At 41.4% G+C, this 21,318-nt stretch overlaps 1 long non-coding RNA gene across 2 annotated transcripts in view; it reads right to left on the reverse strand.

Moving 5' to 3' along the window:
- LOC138105707 (uncharacterized) overlaps positions 1-21,318 on the reverse strand; it is a 44,273-nt gene that overhangs the window by 2,445 nt on the left and 20,510 nt on the right. Inside the window, exons 3-4 of one of the 2 annotated variants that reach the window (XR_011148625.1) lie at positions 5,061-5,138; positions 556-681 (exon numbers count right to left, since the gene is read on the reverse strand). The exons of the other annotated variant lie outside the window; for it this stretch is intronic. This is a non-coding gene — a long non-coding RNA (uncharacterized lncRNA). The remainder of the gene's footprint in view (positions 1-555; positions 682-5,060; positions 5,139-21,318) is intronic. 2 annotated transcript variants of the gene reach the window in all.

Raw genomic sequence — 21,318 nt, forward strand, 5'->3', positions numbered from 1 at the left:
TTTAAGAACTGTTTTTAAAAATATAAGTCTATGGTAATTAATTTTGATGTTAACAAGAATGCACTAGACCACCATTTTTTTTTGGCTCTTCTTTAAAGCTTGTTAAAAGAATCCCTTTCCTTGTGAGGCCACAGATACAATCTAAACACTACGAAATAAAAATGATGCCATAAGTTTGTTTATATTTAAAATGGAATATTTTTAGTAATCACATGTAGCTCTCTCTCAAGAGTGCCAACTTCCCCTTGCAAATCAAGAGCATTATGAACTATAAAAGGTTTAGATTAGAGCCACAGAAATTTATCTAAATCATACTGAATGAATTAATCCTTTGGGTTCTGAAAATCCAAGGAGAACTTCAGATGCATCCTACTTCTTAGCCTCATTCTGCCCTGTGGGCTATCCCTGACCAGCAGACCAACAGGGCTTAGGCTAGCCAGATCCCTGGAGGTGCTAGCAGGATGCTTATCCCAGTCACTGCTGCTTGTCCTCAAGTGTTACTGGAGATGGGAACTCCTATTCTAGGAGAATTGGCAGGGTATCTTCAGAGCTCACCATGTCCTTCCTCCTTCCATCCTGCTTTGCTAGGTGTGTTCCTCGTATGGCAGTAGCCAAGTCTACAGCACCTTCATCTCGTTGTCTGGCAACAGCTTCTTGGCCATGCCATGCCTCTTTCAGATCCTGAAAAAAGATGTCAGGATTTGTACTACTAAGGATTAAATTTGACCTTGCAGTGCCAACGGATGCATTATTTTTTGCATTATTTTTTGCTCTAAAGCATGGTCAGCAGTTTTCAAATATGTAAAAGGCACTTTAGACAGAAAGGAAATAAACTTTTCTGTGTCCACTGGTGACAAAACAGAGAGTGTTTGGTTTAAATTGCAGCAAAGGAGGTTTAGACTAGACATCAAAAAAAAAGCAATATAGACAGCTAACAACACAGGTAGCCAGGGATTGCTGTTGGCCATGTAGGGAAGTTGTGGAAACATTGTGTCTGAAAGTTGTTTTAAACTGTCAGGAGAAGAGCTAGATAATTTTCAGTCTGGTTTAGCCCCCTTTTTAAAAATGATTTCTAAGATTCTCCTCCCGCTTCAGAAATTTACACTAGTGTGGGTTTTATTGTTTGTTTGTTGGGGGGGTTTTGTTGTTTGTTTTTGTTTTGGTTTTGGTTTGTTTTGCATGTGGGTGGTCAGACAGTTTCTAACTTACTAAAATTTAGATTAGGTTTGAATTTTTAAATGTGAGTATTTCAGGTACTGCATTTTCTTTTCTATCTCTCTAAATTGTATCAACCATCATGAACTAGCTATCAGTATTTACTTTCTTAAATCACTGTATGTGTTACCGAATCACCATATTTACAATAAAGGATTACAATAACAATCTGATCACTCTTACACAAATGGATGCCAGAGGAAACCAACATGAATAAAAAAGTCTGACAAAAGTCCTTTGACTCAATCAATGTGAATCACAGAGAATGACTGGAGCTGGAAGGAAGCTCTGGATATCATCTAGTCCAACCCCCTGGATAAAGCAGGTTCACCTAGAGCAGGTTGCACAGGATCATGTTCAGGTGGGTTTTTAATATCTCTGGGAAAGGAGACTCTACAACCTCTCTGGGTGTCATGAAGTCATAGTTCCATACAATGACCACATGGATCTATTTGCTATTCTTGATTCAATCTTCCATTATTCCATTTGCATTGCAGAGAAAATGTGCCTTGTGCAGACCAAGATGATAAGTGAATGAGCATTTGCTATGTTCCTATAGATATAGCTAGCAGATGATAAAATACTGAATAAACCCCTACAGACTCTCAAATTCCTTTTCAGTGTGCCAGGTGTCATGTATTGCATCAGATGGTTTAGAAAATATCATTCTTAAATTGCTGTATTAGGCAACATAACGTACATAATCGAGGTAAGGAAACAGGCCTTCAGAATTAGCATTTCTACAGCTCATTCACTTTGTTCCTCTTTCTGGCTAAGCCTATTGTAAATATCTCAAAGGAGGGGGAGAATGGACAAAACACGTTTGTATTAAAAATGACTGGGGATTTTTTAAAATTAATGTGCCAATCATTTAGTAAGCTGCAGGGCAGACTCAGTAGCTGGGACAATCCAAATAAACCCCACATGCTTCTGTTTCAGTCACCTCCCTTTCCTCAGGGCACACTATTAACTCAGAAATAGGAGACCACGGTTTAAAATAGTGCTACTTGCTTAGAGGCAGAAAACTTTCCAGCTCTGTGCAGATGAAAATTTGAGAATCAGCCTCTCTCCCTCTTGATGTCTTTACCTGGACCATCTTGTATGTAGCTTCTTAGCTAACCTCATGTCTTCCTTCCTCTCTCTTCTTCGCTATTTTGCAGGAAAACTGTTACATGTTTTTAGAAAGGAGCAATAAATCTGGCCTACAGTTTGCCATCCCCTCTAAGCCCCCCACAAATGGGGCAAACAGATTTTGAGCCTTGGAAGTGCTGCACAGCTTCACCTGGGTGGGTTTGGGTCTACCCTGGTGCTTGCCAGACAGCAAGCTGCTCCTAAAACAGAGATGAGAGCTGGTCTCCACTGCCTAGCTCTGGGAGTCAGGGAATGATGCTTTCGTCTGTGGTTCTCCCATTAATCAGACAGCAAAGCAGACTGCTCCTGGCCCAGATCGCCAGTAAATTACTTCCCACTGGGGTGCTGGGCTAGGCGAGCAGCGGGCTGGGGCTCCACAGGCTCCCTGGCAGCCTGCTCTGCCCGTCAGGCACAGACAGTCAATGTGCAGGGGCCACCCAGAGAGCCAATTCCTTATTCCCTGGCGTGGGTGCGTGGGGCAACCTTGCCCTGTATTAGCAGGAAACACTCGGCAAATATATCAAAAGCACCAAGGCAGAAACTTGCAAACCGCAACTTCTTTATCCTTTCGTGAAAGGCTGATAGCATTTAATAGAAAACACATACCTTTCCAAACTCTCATATCAAGTTTCACAGGGATTCCTACAGACCAGGCTTCACAGGCAAGCATGGAGGTGAACATGGCTACAGGACTCTCCAGAGCAGCATGAAGGACAGCTAAGCTCCCGGCTGGCTTTAATCAACTAATGAGCTCTCAGGGTTTTGTGTCTATCAAACATTATGAGACACTACAAACTTGATGTTGTTCCTTCAGAAGATTAACTAAATTTCTCTAATGTGGACAAACATTGGATGAGAATGTGCAGGATTTGCAGGTATGCTCAAGTCTGCATATGTTACCACCTAGTGACTATCTGGGGTACATTGCAGCACTTTCTTCACAATGTGGAAATGTATTAGGAGACTTGTAATGCAAGCAAATACACGATGATTTATCAGAGTGACTGATCAATGCCATTAAATTAATATAGTGAAGTATCAGTAGTAAGTTGGGCAATCAAAAAGAGAAAAAAGCCCTGGTTTCTTTAGAGAGATACCAAAATTACCATCTCCAAATATTTGGGCTTTTTGCATTAAGGTCAAGAAGGCTATCCTGTTTCCTGGAACTGGGCTGATAAGTTCACAGTCTCATCTTTCCTTTTTTTTATTGAGGTAATAACTAATTGTTTCTGCTACATAACTTTGTCATACCTAATTGCCATTTTATTGTTCCCTAAGGTAAATTTTACTAAGACTTTTAAGAAGCTGAATTTAAAATTACTATTGCTGATTAAAAGTAGGAATTCTAGGTTGCAAAGCCTATGACAGCCTTATGCTATTTCCTGTGGCTGTATTTTAAGATAATTAAGAGCAGATCTCCCTGTACTGCATCTTTGTAAAGTAACTGCAAGTGTATTAAGGAGCAGGCCTACCTGGTAAATATTCATACTTGTTTATGAGGTGGGAAAGCTTTTCCCAAATGTTTTGTAAATTCTTGTTCACTGTCAGGTGAAGGCCAGTGACAAGGGGTGTTCCTCAGGGGTTGCATTGGGATTGGCGCTGTTTAACGCCTTTGTTGTTGACAGGGACAGTGGGATTTCACGCACCCTCAGCAAGCTTGTCAACAATACCAACTGGTGTGGTTGTGGCATTGGAGAGAAGGGATGGCATCCAGAGGGACCCTGACAGGCATGAGAGCTGGGCCTTTGTGAACCTCATGAAGTCCAACAAGGTCCTGCACCTGGGCTGGGGCAATCCCAAGCACAAATACAGGCTGGGCAGGGAATGGTTCAAGAGCAACCCTATGGAGAAGGACCTGGGGTTGTTGATTGACGAGAAGTGCAACATGACCCAGCATGCCAACTGCATGCCCAGAGAGCCAACTGTATCCTGGGCTGCATCAAGAGCAGCATGACCAACAGGTCAGGGGAGGTGATTCTCCCCCTCTGCTCTCATGAGACCCCACCTGGAGTGCTGTGTCCAGCTCTGGGCTCCCCAGCATAAAAAAAATGTGGACCTGCTGGGGTGGGTCCAGAGGAGGGCCACAAAGATGATCAGAGGGCTGGGTCATCTCTCCTGTGAAGACAGACTGAAAGAGCTGGGGTCTTTCAGCCCGGAGAACTGTTCCAGGCCAGGTTGGATGAGGCTTTGAGCAACCTGGCCTAGTGGGAGGTGTCCCTGCCCATGCCAGGAGGGTTAGAACTAGATGATATGTAAGGTACCATTCAACCAAAACCATTCTATGGTTCTATGACTCTCTTATGTATACCAGTAAAAGTTCTTCCAGTTGGCTATCACCACAATTACTTTAAATTCTTTCCCACCAAAGTGTCAGATCCGGGGATGGTATCTTATCATATAGCAGGCTTAATCCTACCATCTCTTCTCACTCACCTGAGCAAGGCTGATACATCTTCTAGTGGGGCTGAAAATGGCTCAGAGTGGGATCACCAATCCAGAACTTCCTATCCAGCTGGTGAGCATTACCTTCAAACTAAAATCCCAGGGCCTGATGGTGTCGGCATCTTTCAAAATCAGGGCCATTAGCTTATAAATATAATGGGAGATTTTGCATGTTTGAAATTCTTAAACCATGAAAAAGCAGAATGTCAGTAAGTTGGATGAAGTTACTGAGCCTGGTCACTGGGCATGGAACTTCTAGCAAAGAGTCTTACCTTTCATCAGAGATTGCCATATTTAGTCTATTTCTGCTTTTAATCCAAGTGGTTTGTTTTTCATCCTGGAATCCACAGCTGAGAAAAATAAAGGTACATGCTGAAAGTTTTTGGAAAGACACTACTCAGCCTGTGAAAGAAAGTTGGCTGAAGTATCATATAAAGGAAATATTTTTATCATAATTATTATGAATTTTTTTCATTTCTATGATGTCTCTTTTTAAAGGTACTATAAACATTATTCAAACCAGGTTCCCACTACTAAGAAAGGTCAAAAATTGCAGTAGACTCACAAAGTCAGGCTAGCCATTAGCAAATAAGGGTGTATGGAAAACCCATAAAGCACCTAAAGTGCCAGCTTATGTAATGTATCTAATATAATAAACACTCTGATGGGAGTCTAGGAGTGGAAAAAATGCATTTTCTTATTATAAAATATTTGAACATAATCAAGATTAGAAATTGATCAAACTGTGTGAGCCAGAAGGCTTTGTCATGAAGCCTGAAAATCCAGGAGACCTTCAGCTTGCTGGGAGAAAGCAGCTTAGCAAACTCTGCAGGGTGAATTGTTAATGCAAACTTATATTTAGTTATCTCAGAAATTGTGTGGGAGAGTTATTTGGCACAGCCATTGTTAGATTCTTACACTACTGTACAAACAACTGTCTGGTTTTAGATTACAACTATACTGTACTGGCAGTGAGACCAAGTAATGCAGGAGGAACGGAGTATATCACTCATTTCTGTTGCTCAGATGCCTTTTAAACAGGGTCCCTGAGAAAGCCAGTCATTGATGGCTAGTTGGCACTGAGTTAGACTGTTTTCCTGAGCAAGGATATTCCCACAACAGCTATAGTCACCTGGTATTGTACAAACTACCTGCTCAGAGGCGTTTGATTTGACACCCCATCGTCGTGCTATTTTTGGCACACTCCTTCCTAATTTGTGATTAACAAGGTTAGGTTGTTTTCACTTTGTAAGGACTATTTATAGTTCAAGAGGAGATTTCCCCCCATCCCTTCCCACTCCTACAGTTCATCAATAGCACGATTTTAGTCTTAGCATGTGACCACAGTTACACAGTCAGGTTAAGTAATTAAAAAAAGGAGAGCTGATTATGAAATACAGAGGACTAACTAGAAACGTATAAACAATGTACTGCATTTATGCAGCAGAGGAGAAGTAGATCCTGACAAGACTTTGTATGATGCTGTCACAACTAACATGCCTCCTTCAAGTGGACTGTGCTGTTCAGCAGATCCAAAACAGACTAAAGTCACATGGGATAGAAACTGTAGAATAAACCAGAACTTGAAATAATAGTAGGACTCAGTGACCCAATCATTTTGGCCCTGAACGCAATGGGAGTTTTATGGCTGAATTCAGTGGGAGCAGGAGCAAGTCTGGGAAACAGTAATCTATGATGAATTTGTAAATTCCTAGGAGAGATCAATGTGACATAACACAGCACCCATAACAAGTTAGCTGGAAGGGTATTTTAAGTGGCTTGTATATAAACTTGATTTAGGATGAAGTTATTAAAAGGACTGAATGCTGGAACAATTGTGTGCCCACTAAATTCAGAAGCAAAAAATAAATTTAAAAAAATTAGATATTTTAGTATTTATCTTAAAAAGCTTAACATTTGTAAATCTTCAGATAGGGACAGAAAAAAATGGATTTAGCCTGTTTTCAGCTATGTTGTGGACCCCTCAAAACAACACAGCAGAGGCAGAGAGGCGGCAAACAGCCCTAACCAGAAATTACTGCAATATACAAGGGGTCATCTATGCTGATTAATGTTAGCTGTACCTTCCAACAATCAACAGTTGTATTGGGCTGAGATAGATAGCAAGTGCACATGCAAATAGCAAAAGGAACAGTTGTGATTTCAAGAAGAGGTACTGTACTTTATGGAGCTGTATAAGCACTGTAGTTTTCCCAACTAGGGCTTTTGAAGTAAGTCATCTGGGTGAATGCAAGGTGAGAAGTACATGACAGAGATATCAGCCACAGGTCCAGGAGAGCAGCTTGTATCAGGCTGCTGATATCAGTGATCCTGACCTCCTTGACAGGTCAGTTACACATACTAAGGGTGGGATTCAAATTCTATATTGTTGCCCATCTAAAAAAGAAATGAGGTTTCTAGTCTAAGCCAGCAACTGAGAAAACGTCATCCCATTGTAAAACAAGTGTGAGAAGAGGTGTGATGAAATCTACTCTGGAGGAGCTTGTCTCCTTCCAGGGACAACTGTAGGATTCTTGATAGCTGAAATGCCAAACTTTTGGACTGCTCCTGGTGCATGAGGCGCATCTAATGACAATGGCTGCAAAATGCCTGCCTGGAAGCTCCCTTCTTCCTCACTATGCATGCTTGTCAATTCCGATGCAGCTGTATATTGTTAGTGGGTAACTTGAGCCTGAATATCTAGAGAGCTGGATCTGTACTTGCATCCCTAGATCCTTGCTCTGCCTGCTTTGCCAGTTGTGCTGTCTTCATGCCCTCTTAACAGGCTGTATCAACCCCTTATGCTTGTCCTACTGTGCCAAACCCGTGCTGTTCTGTTGCAATTCTCATTTCCTCTGATTGTCTATAGCAGATGGGTCCATCACCAAAGCTTTGTTCGTGCTGTAGTCGGATAGACTCTTTCCCCATCATTGCCCCATAGCAGGATGTAGCAAGCCTTACTGCAGCTGTATGTCTTTGCTGAGCCCCAAGACTGCACTTAGAATAAGCACTGGGACATCAGAGCACAAAAACTTAATGAACAGCCCCACACACTATTGGTAGTTTCCAGGTCTCCATCTCCCCTGAGCATGCCTCTCAGATCAGAACTCCCTTTCTTCCTCTGAGCTTTCCTCCCACATTCCTCTGCTTTCCTGGCAGTCTTCAGTCCAGCCTTCTTTCTGCCTCAGGGTCTTCACTTTATGCTCTACAGAGTTGTGGCCCAGAAACACTGGTTGCAGACTGCAGCCAACAATAAGAAGGCCATCATTCTCAGCTCTTACAAACCTATCCAATACTTGCTCCCTCTCTGTTTTGTCCTCTTACTGGATATGCCCTTTGGTACAGAGATGCAAATCTCAGCTAGCTTTGATCTCATGAATACAAATGCTGTTTTTATTAACCTTCCAAATGACTCCTGTACTGGGCACATCCTGCTTTTAGTTAGTCAAATGAAAGTAATGTTTCTGCTTGATTTCTTTTCTGTTTTCCAGATACTTGTGTTGCTTTGATATAATTTTACACAACAGTGTTCTTATTTTTACGTTCCTTTTTGATTAGTCGGTCTCTTACATATTATTCTCCTCTACTGATAATTCTTCACCTTTGCTCCTAGGTATGCTGCCTAGCTTTACTAAAAAGTGAAACATGGATAAGAGGCACAAGCATGACCAAATGTAATGCAATGTACTTTAGGAAGTCATTACACTTGTTCATTTGAATTCTTTACTGCTGGCTTTTCTTATGAAGTATCAGGAAACATGCAGATTACCATTTGGTTTTATTACTTAAGAGTTCCAGCTATCCTTACTTTAGATTAAAGTCATTGTTGTCACAGTAGCTCTTCCACTTCATCGCAAAGGATTGAGATTGCAGCCAAACGCAATCTCAATGGGTATAAATGGGTTCTGCTACATCTCCAAGACCTCCTGCCTGGATTAGGATGGGTTTTTAAACTGGGAAATGACATATCTGAGCTGTGACCAGTTGTGTTGTCCAGGCAAGTCTATTTAAAAGCACTTTCCATTTTAAATATAGCAATAAAATACCACACTAGCAAAACTTCTTGATAAGGGTAAGAGCAATACATCCAAATCCAATCTAAATTTGACATTGCCTAGAACAAGAATTCACATTGATAAGTCAGAACTCATTTACAGGGCCTTAAATGGGTGGGTAGCTATAATTTGGGTATTAAACTTGTAAAATATATTGATGGCATGCAAGGGCTAAATAAATAATTTACTACAAGAAAATTGGAAATGTTTACACAGTACTTAATTGACCAGCCACTCTCCCATGTTCTTGATAGTTTCCTATTTTGCATTTTTTTTTTAAATTTTCACACACTGAAATGTTTCCCATGTGTATTTTTTTTGAACTTCAGTGGATGTTCACAAGTCCCTATATTTCTGCATGCATAGCCTGTTTTCATCTTCGTTTCATCAGTCAATTACATTCTTTTTGGCATTTTCATTTGTTTGTTTAAAAGTGTGAATGAATCAAATGCCTTTTCTGGGCACAGCTCAGCTGGTGTTATTCTTAAGATTAAAATAAAATCACCTCAATGATCAGGCTAACTTTGAATGTTAGTTAAATCCATTTCCACTGTAAAGCAGACAGAGTTAATGGGTATTCCAGTGATCATAGTAAGAGTGGGATTGGCAGCTTTATATAAGTTTATAAAAATTCTTGTGACCACCTCACTGGCCAGTGTAACTCGGGATAGCTGCAGTGAGGCCAATGAATTTTGGCCTTAAAGGGTTTTTTCCATCCACACATATTGAAAACCTGGTGTGAGATTACATATAAGGTCTTGATTGACCCTGCCCTTCAAAGCACCCCAATTAAACCTGCTAAAGGTGTAAGATTTTATTTTTAAAACATCACACTTGCTTTTTGTTAGATTTCTATTCTGAAACCAGACCTCCATGGTGTGCTCTCACCACCTTTTCCTGTGACCCAGCGAAGAGAAGTGGGGGCTTTCATCCATCTCCCCAGCTATTGCCATTTCCTTGGGTGGCTATGGTGTTACTGTGCATGCTGATATCCCTTTGCTGCTCATGTGGAGTCTCCATGTCTCTGCTGCAGCAGTGAGAGGAAAAAAATGTTCCTTTATTTACCCTGTTAGGGGTACTGTGGGATCACTGTGCAGTGGCTTTTACTGGTTAAAAATTGCAACTTCTTTTTAGATGAATCATAAATTCATAGAATCTGGGCAACCTGATCTAGTGGCCCATGGTGGGATTTCATGATAGAACAGTTTGGGTTGTAAGGGACATTTAAACGTCATGCAGTTCAATCCCTGAAATAAGCAGGGACATCTTCAACTAGATCAGGTTGCTTAGAGCCCTGTCCAACCTGACCTTGAATGTTTCCAGGGATGGGGCATCTACCACCTCTCTGAGCAATCTGTTCCAGTGCTTCACCGCTCTCATTGCAAAAAAGTTTCTTCCTTATGTCTAGTCTGACTCTATAATTTTTAGTTTCAAACCATTACCCCTAGTCCTGTTGCTATAAGGAACTACAAATAGTTTGTCCCCATCTTTCCCATAAGTAGCCCTTAAGTACCAAAAGGCCATAATAAGGTGTTCCTGGAGCCTTCTCTTCTCTGGGCTGAACAACCCCAACTGCCTCAGCCAGTTTTCATAGAAAGGAGGAGTTCAAATTCCTCTTGCTCTTTTATGGTTCATTCTCATCTTTAGTCATCTACAGCAACCTACTGTGCAAAGAATTATGCTCTTAGGCAGGCAGCAGTGGTGCTTCCTCACACAGACATCCTTGGAGTGTTTCCAATGGAAGCACATGCAGCAGAGGTATTTTGCTAGTATAGTCTGTACAGGTTTCCCAGGAGATACAAGGTAGAGTGCCAGAGTACTTGCAGGCATTACTGCTTCTCTGTGAGGGTTTTTTTCCTAGATCAAATGGCATGACAAAACACATCCCTTACCACGCCAACTCATATACCAGACCCCAGGTGAGAAACACAGAAGTAAAGAAGTAAATCCAGAGGGAGTGCAGAAAATTTGGGGTAAGCAAAGGGACAGCTTTGCTCCAGCTGCTCTGGGTCACGGCCATCAGCTTTGCTATTGTTACAGGCACACAGAGACTCCCTTCTAATTCCTCTTTCCACCTGCCCTCTCCAATAACTTCCTTTAAAATGGGAGTTATTTTTTCTCAAAATATTTCCATTGTTTTCCAAGGAATGTCACCCCCTTCCAGCTGGGACCCTGTGCCATGGGTCAGATTGACACCGTTTTGCTTAGCAGCCACATGACCATTTTGGAGCCCAGACCTAGGTTCAGAGTAAAATATTTTGGGATTGAGGGGAAAGTCCTGTGTTCTTTGGATGGTGACAGGGTGGGATGGTTATGCTTTTTAAAAAGGGTATAATTCAGACATAAAAAAGCCTCTTGGCTGTAGGAGAAAGGGCATGCAGTAGTTGAACTTGCATTCTAGGGAGCCAGAAGGAAGAACAGCTCAATGCTTTGCTTTACATGTGTGCAGGATGCTGCTGCCTGAGGGAGTAAGAACCCACTTACAACCCCACATGGATTGCCCAGGCTTTGTCCAGGTGCACGAAACAAGCAGGGCCACACATCTGCTCACTTCCTCCCTGGGGATTAGAAGTTGGAGGGTGGGAAATGAATAGAGCCTGGGGTCCTTTCTCTCTGGCCAGCTCAGCTGAGATGGTGAGTGCCTGGGGGGGTTGAGGGAGGAAGGGTGGAATATTATTTTATTTCTGATTTAGGCCAGAGGTAAATGACTGCCTGAGGGAATAGTAGAGGAGAAGGTGTGTCGCTGAGTTACAGTGCCTCAGGGGGTTCCTGCTGCAATGGCACAACTATGTAATATGCCCCCTGGGGGATTGCATCTGAAATAAAAATGTAGCCTGTTACTTATTGGCATTAATGTTCACTTACTAATGTCTTTTATTGCTTAACTCTTCTATTTTGGCACCTGGGTAACTGCTTAAGTTCTTTTAAATTCACTGGACCAAATTCAGAGATCACATATCAAGAGATCTACATAGAGTTCACAACTGGCAGACTAGTGTGGATTGAAAGTAGTAAATTTAAGAAAGACTAGGGAGAGAGTTGTAATGAATGAAAGGATCATGGTAGATAAGATTCCTGCTCCCTGAAAATTATTTCTGAAACTGAGTAGTCGCTCAGTGAAAAAGGATTTTGACTCGGAGTCAAGAATTGCTTGTGGGCTCCTAGCACTCAAGAATCCTTTGTGCTATCTTTATAGAACTTGATAGTATAACAACTTAACTCTGCACTAATATAAAGTTCACAGACAAAACAACATGATGATAGCCTTAGATGAAGCTTTCCATGAATAATCCCAACAGTAAACCTGTCCTCAACATGAAAAGGACACCCGATATTCAGTACATTTCTGCGATCAAACCTCTACCCTTTATTTCCTTATTTAAGTACCCTGAAGCAAGTCACCACCCTGTCTGCACTCTATTCCATAATTCAGACACTAGTTTTTTTACTGGGCATTTCTCTGGCTACATGTAGGAAAATAACTAAGAATCAGTCTTCCTCACTCAGCTCATCTTGGTGGCAATGAGCTCAATGATAGTGGCACTGGCTCAACCCCAAACACTGCCCACGCACAACATGGGCATGGATGTTGGGGGAGTGTACTGTTTAGTTTTCTGGCCTTGGCTAGCAGACTTGTGGCTAGTTGTTTGCTACTGAGAATGCTCCTGTCAGATTTCTTTTCTCAGCCCATCACTTGGTGCCCATCATGCTTTTCCATGTCACCTCTCACTTGTGCAATGTCTACATTTGCTTGCTCTCTCTCACATCCCTTTCTAGTACCTCCATCTCCCACTTTTCATCAGAATACATCCTGAAAAAATATTTTGTGCTGTCTCATCTATTTTTCTCCAGCTATGGAAGGTACATCCCTAAATCCTTTCCAAACAACCTCATTATCTGCACTGAAATGCTGTCTTGACCTTCTGTGGCCCCAAAAAGGCCACCGGACCCAGTGCCTACAATGGGCACCCCTGCTCACTCATTAGCACCTATCCATCTGGTGTTTCCTGTCTTTTAAAAGAGAGGGAAAAATAATGTTTTTACTGTTTGTACAGCTTCTTGCACCGTGGGACTGACGTCATTGCTCTAGCCATACAAATACATGTAACAGTATCTTCCCCAAAAGCCACGGCCATCTTCCATAAGATTTGAAATTACATGCTAGCCCAAGGGTCCTCCCATGCTACTGAGCCATCACACAACAGCTGGGAAGGAGTGGGGGAAAAGGGTATATACAGGACTCCTCAGTACAGCAGCAGGAGGAGAAGAACTAGCTCTGTGTATTTAGTTACAGTTAATTATAAGTTTATGACCTTATGATGCAACTGTTGTAACCCTTGCTCAATATACTTTTGAGGCAGAGCATGCTGAACATACAGAGGGGGTGTATTTTATGGCTGTAGTGTTTGCTTGAGCTGTGCAGATAAGAGAGCTGTAGAGAGGTCTCCGTGCAGGACCAAGTGGAGCCATTTTGGCTGTGTGGTATTGGCAGGGGCTGAGTGTCTCTGCCAAAAGAGCTCGTGAATTGTAGGTGTAAGCCTCACTGACCTGCCACCCCCTGCTTTCTCTGGCAGCAGGGGTTGAAGTTGGTTCTTGCACTTTAAGAGGGGAGAAAAGCTAAGGGAAGGAGTAGGTGTCATTAACTCACAAGGGAAACCAGAATAGGATTTTTTCCCCCTTAATCGAGGCAGCTTTGGAATTTGACATTTGTTTCACCCAAAGATTTCCAAATGCTGTACATTTTTTTTCCACCCAGTTCATATATATTATGCCCATTTTATGGGTAAGCAAACTGATTCAGAAAGAGTAAATAGAGTGCCATTTGCAGGTCTATGAATAGATTCAAAGACCCTTGAAATCTTAATCCACTTGATCCCACTTAATGCCTTCAAGATGCATTAACAGGACAAAAAGAAGTTTAATTGAAGTGCATCAAACTCAGTTTAGGCACTGTAACTCTTCTACTTACAAGGGTAGCCACATAAGTAAAAATAAGGAAGCATTAGCTTCCATTTCCCTGGAAAATAAGTGAGCAGGAATGCATGCCACATCCTGGCTGGCATTTTAATCTCATCAAAGCAGAGCTCTTTCCCTACTGTGCTTTCCAAGATGCACAACGCAAATGTGGTCTGAACACAACAGAACTAATTGAACAATCACAGCAAAGGAGGTCAAAACCCAACAAACAGTGTGGCATCTAAAATGACTCTGGAGGATTTTAACAGATGGACACTTGTAAATCTAACAGGATTTCCTACTGGTGAGAATGCCTTAGGTAAAATTCAGAATGTCTCATTAAATTGTCAGCCAGCTATGAGGCATTGCTTATGTGAATATGAACAGCTCTGCAGCTTTACTGTAAATACACACAACCATGTATTAACATAGGCCTGAAAAGCAACATTTGGATGTGAGTTCAATTAGAAAGCCCGATCAAAACTGAAGAAGGATCAGATGTAATGTTTCTGGCTGGGATCCATTAGAGAGATACAGCAGGGAAGTTAAGCCAGGGGTCAGGCTTTTTCTCTCCCTGTTCTCCAAGTTGTATGGCTTTGCCTGTGTGCAGTTCCATGTAAATTTGCAAATCAGTTTGGTCTAGACTTCTCTAAGTCGTTTTGCTATTGCTTTCTTGTAACCTCCTGTGTTCTTAGGCTGTTGATGAAATGCATCAACAGACCCAGTACAGGTATAATAGCGCTCTCTGTCTCCCAAGTAGATGCTCCCATGCCAAGAATTCAAATGTAGGCTAGCACAACAACACAGCAGTTACACGCTTCCATTTTTACACATTTGTTTTACATAGTGCCAGTGATCTGGATAAGGGCAATTAGTCTGTTTCTCACCAGAGAAATTAGTCTGGTTGCACCCCTTTACCTCCTCCAGCAACCCTACTGCTTATGAGATCTGTGCGCCTGTTGCTCAAATCCACATTCCTGTAGAGACCCACTTTCTCGGTAAGAAATAGTCTCTGCTGGGTTTATTGGCATTTCTCACAGTATCTGAGTTCAAAGAAAATGATTACAAGTTAAGACAGAGCTCTGTTCTTTAAAGCACCACAGCGTATAGATCTGTTGAGTGATATATAACATAGAACAACTTCCAACTGAGGAAAGCTTAACACAGCTCGGGCTAGCTTGCTGATAGCTGCTCAGCTCCTAGAATTACTGCTTACAAACCATAAAGACCCCAGCTTGAGTTTCATGGAGGGAGGGGGGAGATGTGTGTTGTGCACACCGCAAGTACAGCCACAGGGCGGGTAACCCGCCAACTTCCTAACCTCAGCCAAAAAATCTGGCCACTGCCTGACAGTCAGAGTATGTGTATTTGCTGTCTGTCAGTGGCAGCAAAACAGCCTAAAGTCAAAAAAGAATTGTGTGAAAACACTGAGTTCAGTCGTGGGACTATTAGCGTGCGAAATCAACGGGCTTGGTGTCTGTTAAAACTGTCCTTCACTTCTGTGATATTTTTGGCAAGGAAATGGGCTGTAAATATAAACAGATCACTTCTCTCCTTACTGAAAAGCAGGCACCTCAGAGGGAGGAAGCACACCGCATGTTTATGAGAGCCACAGATTCCACACAGGATCTTAGAACTGGCATGCAGGGGTAAATTCCTGGTCGAGCTAAGAGACTTAAGGAAGGACAAGCCAACCATGAGAGAAAAACATGTGCAGTGTATCCCCTAAACCACAGAATACGTCTCTGTTGGGGACTGCTTGCACTACTGAGAGTGGGGTAATTGTGCCAGGACAGGACACATGGGTCTGTGATTATTGACCAAATACTTCAGCGCAGAACACATGCAGCACTCCTGGGCTGGAATAATAACCATGGAGTTTTATTCCCATACAGCATCTGGCTAGCGAGCCCTCGTCTCCCAAACACCCTCCTTCCTCTCCAAAGTCTCTTGTATTCCAGACTGGCACTGGAGAAAGAGCATCAAATGTGTATGCATAAGAACGTGTTATGGTAAGATGCCCACACTGGTATAAAAATTGATCCTGGTGTTACTGTAATTCAAGAGTAAATAGTGCACACTGCATTGTTTCACTAAATGAAGCAAATGCAATCTTCAATACAGCTTTAACAAAAAAAAATGTTGACAACAAATGTCAGGTAAAATCCCTCAATTCTATGTTATATGAACACTTTCTTTACTGCAGATGATCAGAAGTGCAAATTACTTTTAATGGAAAATTGTTGTGGGGCATAAGGAACTTATTAAAAATCCATTGTTTAAAGACTATCTTCTGTAGAGATTACTAAATTTTCTTCTTTTTTTCCCATACATTTTTTCCCCATACATTTTTACATATGGTCATCTTAACTGACCACTTTTGTCTGACTTCTTTGATCACCAAGCATACACCAATACATTATTACTTCATCAGAAACTTAATGATCCACACCCCCCTTTTATCTTTCAACATCCATCTCATTTCTTCATACTTGTTTATAAACTGAGCCTTAAGGAAAGAAGAAAAATTACTAGAATATTAAGATATCCTAAACCTTCAAAACAAGAAGGCCGTAAAAACAGACATGAAGTTGGAAATCCTATATTTATTTATCCATTCCCAGTGTATGTTAGAGTTCTTAACCAGAAAAAGTAACAAATGCTTGAGAGTGGTTATGAAGTTGCACTGGCAAATCAGGGGAGAATCAGGTACCAAATCTGTGCAGTGGGAGAAACCCCACCAAGAGCCCTCAGAGCTACGGTGGTATCCTGCCCTGGCATGCTGCTTCCTGAGCCTGCTTGGCAAGTGACCACATAATGTGCCTTTCTTCAACACTTTGGCAAATCAAAGAACTCTAAAAGATTTGTGAGATGTGACTCATTGGCAAAAATCTTGTTAAGTCTTTCCTCTTATTATACACATTTCTGTGAACAGCTACTAACATTCTTCTCTCCTATAACCTCTACCAGGGTGCATGGCAGACAAGTCAGATTTACTTCTATAATTCCCACACTCCCCCCAAGAGCCCTTTTTGATATCATCTTTGTTACTTTATATTCATCTGGTGTCAGAGTATATTTGATCAGTAATTTACCTGTACCACAATTAATAAAGTGCTTTTGTACTTCAGTTTGTTTAGATGTCATGTGTAAACATGATCTGATTTTGGAAATTTCTTATTGTTCCATTTACTGAGTTACCCTGCAGCCTGCATTATTATGACTAAAATATGAAAATGATCCTTAGATTCCTAGAATCATAAAATCATAGAGTCACAGAATGGTTTGGGTTGGAAGGGACTTTTAAAGGTCATCTTGTCCAACCCCATGCAGTGACCAGGGGCATCTTCAATTAGGTAAGGTTGCTCAGAATCCCATTCAACCTGGCCTTGAATGTTGCCAAGAAGGGGGCAACTGCAACCTCTCTGTAGATTCATTTCATTAAAGAACAGCTCTATGTAAGATGAAGTGTTCCTGGTGAGCATAAATGCAAAAGATTGATTTAGATTATCAGTAACAGTTTTATCTTTCCTAACAGTTCCTTTTAGATTTTGTTAATATTTCCACCATGCCTGGTCTTTGGAAGGCACTCTGTTTCTGATAAATTTGTTATTATTAATTTTATGGCTGTAGCATAAAATCTGAATCCAGATTTGACTTTCTGAGATCTTAGAGGTTCAGATTTGGACTATTATAAAAATAGGAACAATATGTGGAGCCTGGGGCAAGGCGCTGAGCCTAACATTCCTTGCAAACAAGGCAGAGGCCTTGCAAGGTGACTGGGTGAATTAGCACGGTTCCAGGTATTCATTTTCAGCTCATTTATTCAACATTTGACTACTCACAAAAAAAAGTACATTGTTCATGCTCTGCAAATGAGACACAGGAGCTTGGTTATTTTCTCTTCAGGTGTAAACATCACCAGGCCTGCAGAAAACTCCCCCCAGAGTACAAGATAGTCTGGAAGTTCTTCACGGAACTTCTGATGATCCTACTGATGATCATGTAGGAGAAGAAAGGGAGCCACCTGTGAGACAAAGCCTTTATGTTTATCTCTAACCGGTCTGTTGGCCAACAGTTGTTGGATCATCTACAGGGAGCACCTACACATTTGCTGTTTTGTTGTGAGCCACTGCCAGCTCGCTGCAACCAACTTCTGAGCTGACTGCCAGCCACGCAGCCTTAGGGAGGGTAATGCCCCAGATAATTAGACTCTTCTGAGAGACAGGTCTGTTACCACAAGCTGGGAAGACCCAGCTTTTAGCTATTTTGTGGTGTAGGCTTACATCTCTTGGGATTGCACCATCTAGGATCTTCTGCCCAACAGACAGACTTACGGCCCTGCTGTCAGGAACGCTGATTTCTGATTCTCTTCTCCAAACCAGCAACCTCACTGCTAAGAGTAAAAGATGACTCTTCTGACAAGTGTCCATTTATTTTCTTTGCCATCTTCTCCTTCCCTGGTATATCCCATGTGTTTGCAGTATGTCAGCCCTCATAGTAACTTCATATTCTGTCATTGAAACAAGACACACAGGTGAACAGATACATTAAAATGATGGTGGTGCATTTGGGATGTGCTGGGATGGTTTTCTGTCATGCCATTTCACATAAGGCAGGTGATTAAGGAGAAATTAGATTTACTTCAATCAACTTTATTTGATAAAAATAAATGCTGTGGGCAAGGTTAAATTTGGATGAGCTGTTTTTTGATTCCTAACTACATACATCAGCTCTCTAAACACGAAATAAACTCAATGACAAACTCTCATTGTGTGATTTTTTACCTTACTTTTACTAAACGAAATTATTAGTTATCAGAAAGAGAACAGCAAAGTGAAGAGAGGAAGAGAGAAACTAGCCCAAGTGGCTTATTTAAAAAAAAAAAATTAAAAAATTCTAATTTGCAATTTCTGCTCATGCATTACATTTTCCCTGAAAACTCATGGTCTAATATTAAGTACAGCAGCACCAAGGACCTGATTTACCTTGCATACCAAGTATCTTTCCCACGTAAAGAAAAGAAAGCTCTTCTATAATTGAGCTGTCCACAAGAAGAAAATGGAGAAGGCAGGAGAAAATAACTCCTGATATTATTCACTTCTTATATGCAATTTTAAAAGATTTTTCAGACAACTAAAAATGCTCTTTTTTTGGTGTTTTTTTTCTTTCCTTTTTGTAGTAAAATAAGCCATTCTTCTGGTGGTAAAATTCATACATAAAGAGGTAAACTCTGAAGCAACTGACTGCACTTTCAGTAAGCATATTTCTGACAATTCATTAAATACAGAAAGCTTTATCTGCCAGGAGAAATAGAATGTGGAAGCAATGCTGACACTCTGAAGCAAAAGAATGCTTGTATTGGAGGAGAAGGAGAAGTGTATAAAGAACCTCACTTATATTTGAATAACAATTATTAAAAAGTCATAAGACCCTAACAGGCTTTGTCTGTCCTTTTTTTTTTTTAATCCAGTCAAGCAGCATGTCTCTGTTGTTGTTACTCATCCACTCCTTTGTCAGCTCTGAAGAGAAGGAGGAATTCAGGTTGCATTTCCAACACGAATGCAGTTGCAAGGAATACATACTATGTTCACAAACCAAAACCATCTCACTTAGCTCTCCTGGGCTAGGAACCATTCTGCTGAGGGTGCTGATCCTTACAGAGCTAGAAAGCCAAGAGCAGTACCAGGCATCCTGAACCTCCACACTACCATCTTTCTTGAACATGCTGAGAAAATGTTGCTGCAGAGAGGAGTTTCAACTCCCTGCCACACTTTTCAGTGAGTAAAGGCTTCTATCTGCTCTCAAGCCACTGCTAATGTGCAGTTAAGCAGGTCCTGCATGGTGAAGCAGACCTATTTGCTCTGAGTGTTCCAGGAATTATCAAATCTCATTGAACTGAGCACATGAGCAAAGTGTCTCTCTGTGGCAATCATAAGGTATGTGGTGGAAATCTGTAGCAAAAATATTTTGGCAATCCATTCATGCTCATAATAACCCTTCCAAATGGCACTACTAGGAGAAGACCTGATCCTTTCTTGATATGTAGACCAACTTGGCTCTCTGATTGAATCCAGGACCAGCAGAAAACAAAATGCAGTGAGACCATGTTGGCTCCATCAGTTTTTGAACCTTGAATTAGGTGAGCTCAGCTGGGACCCAGGCCTGGGAACCAGCCCAAACTCCTTGAGGCTACTAAGTGTCCCAAAGTAATGATTACTTGAAAGTTCTTGGAGAACTTTTAATTTTCCATGAGAATCCAGTGCAGTGTCTCCAAATAGATGGGTATTATAATGCCTAATGTTTAGGCACATACCTGCAGCACCTGAGCACATCTTGTGTGGCTGGCAAAGGTTGCCAATGCTGTACTTCTGCATGGGAATCCAGAAATTAGGGCTTTCCTCTGAGATATGAAAGACCTGAGACCAAACCATTCTTCTGCCTGCTGGGACATGCATTCACATCCTCTTTGAAAAGCCCCACTGCCCCAGGCAATGTGGGAAATTATATTCAACCACTTCTGCTGAAGCTGCTCTGCTACATGTAGGGTAGTTAAATACTTATGCCGAGGAAGAAAGGAGAAAGAACAGCCTATGGGTGGTTGGGGCCAAGCAAAAGTACTGTTACCTGCTCCTCACAAGGTCACCATCTTCTCCTCTTCCTGGAGGTCCTTGTCTGTGCTCTGACACTGAGTGATAATTGATGCTGGGATCTCCAAGGAATCACTGGAGAGAGGTGCAGGATGTGCTGCAGACAGGTGGGTGGAAGCTGGGAGGAAGAAGAGTCTCCAGCTGCTCCAAGCCCTTTATTTTTGCCCTAACTGGGTGGCCTCTCCATTCCAAGATCGCTACGGAAGGTAACAACATTTAATCTAAAGAATATTTAATTCTAACATACAGTGATTAAACTTCACAGAAGAAAGAAAGGCTTTCCCACCCCAGAGCTCTGTGAGAGCAGGCATGCCCTTGTGCAGTAACTGTTCAGGTCCCCTTGGGCTTAAGGCAGCAAAGGCACTAAATGTGACAGTGGCACCTAAGTCCTCTAGCAGAACCAGCTGTAATTGCCTGCTAGCTGAAAACCACACCCATGTACAGTATTTATACATATGTTTACATCTTCCAAAGGGAAAACAAATAAAACAATTAATGTAACTTACAGAAGAAATGTGACCAAAAAAAGTCACATAAAATATTTTCTGAAGTGATTGATTTTTTTAACAGTTCAAAAATCTTGGAGGTAAGGAAATAATTAATGAATATTTTCTTTTAAAGAAATAATTGCTGAATTTTTATTTTAGAAAAAGATGTAAAATTACCCAATGACATTAGGATAACAAAAATTCTTCCAATAAAATGACATGGTTTCTACTGTAGGAAGGTTTTGCCTGAAGTGATTTTGAAGACCCTGAAATGAATACACACTGTAGTATATCCTAGTTCTGTGGGCTGTGACACGTGCATCTACAATAGCTATTGCACACAATGCATGTGTAGAATCTTATGCAGCAATTTTGCATCAA

This window comes from Aphelocoma coerulescens, chromosome 2 (genome assembly GCF_041296385.1).
Source record: "Aphelocoma coerulescens isolate FSJ_1873_10779 chromosome 2, UR_Acoe_1.0, whole genome shotgun sequence".
In the NCBI taxonomy this organism is placed as follows: domain Eukaryota; kingdom Metazoa; phylum Chordata; class Aves; order Passeriformes; family Corvidae; genus Aphelocoma; species Aphelocoma coerulescens.